This window comes from Cephus cinctus, unplaced genomic scaffold (genome assembly GCF_000341935.2).
Source record: "Cephus cinctus unplaced genomic scaffold, Ccin1 Ccin1_scaffold0528, whole genome shotgun sequence".
In the NCBI taxonomy this organism is placed as follows: Eukaryota; Metazoa; Arthropoda; class Insecta; order Hymenoptera; family Cephidae; genus Cephus; species Cephus cinctus.
In genome coordinates, this window is record NW_014333188.1 from 19757 (window position 1) to 20445 (window position 689).

A 689-nucleotide genomic window follows, 5' to 3' on the forward strand; every position below is an offset into this window, starting at 1 on the left:
TATTTAAACTATCGAAAAGTGAAACAGCCTGCCATACGTGCGAGCGTTATGAAATTTTTTTTTTAATCAGACCACGGCACGTTAAAACAAAAAATGAAATGGAGAAATGTATCTATGTTAGAAATGCTAAAGCGTTAAGCGGAAACGAGATTTTTTTCCATTGCTGTCAATTTTTCTCTTACATCTGCATGAGAGTCCGTATCGCAACAAGTGAGGCTGCGCATTTCCACCAGCTATGGATCATCATGTACGAAGAATATGCATTGGGCGCGTTGATAACGATTCAGCTTCGTAATCGTAAGGTGCCGCGTGTTCGCGTCTAGAGAGGAAAACTTTTTTCCTGGAAAAAACAGCAATGAAAAAAAATCTCGTTTCCGCTTAACGCTTTTGCATTTCTAACATAGATACATTTCTCCATAAATATGCATTGGGCGCGTTGACAACCATTCAGCTTCGTAATCGTAAGGTGCCGCGTTCGCGTCTAGAGAGGAAAACTTTTTTTTTCATCATTTCTTTTTTGTTTAATTTTTTTAAGAGTTAATGCCATTCTAACGGCTCAAAAAAATACAAAATTGTAGTCAATTATTATTGAAAAATAGCATACGTAATATAAAGTCTATTTAGATGAATTTATTGTACACTGAACGTCATTAATGTTGTCCAGCTTGTTGATGCAGTGCGGTGAGATA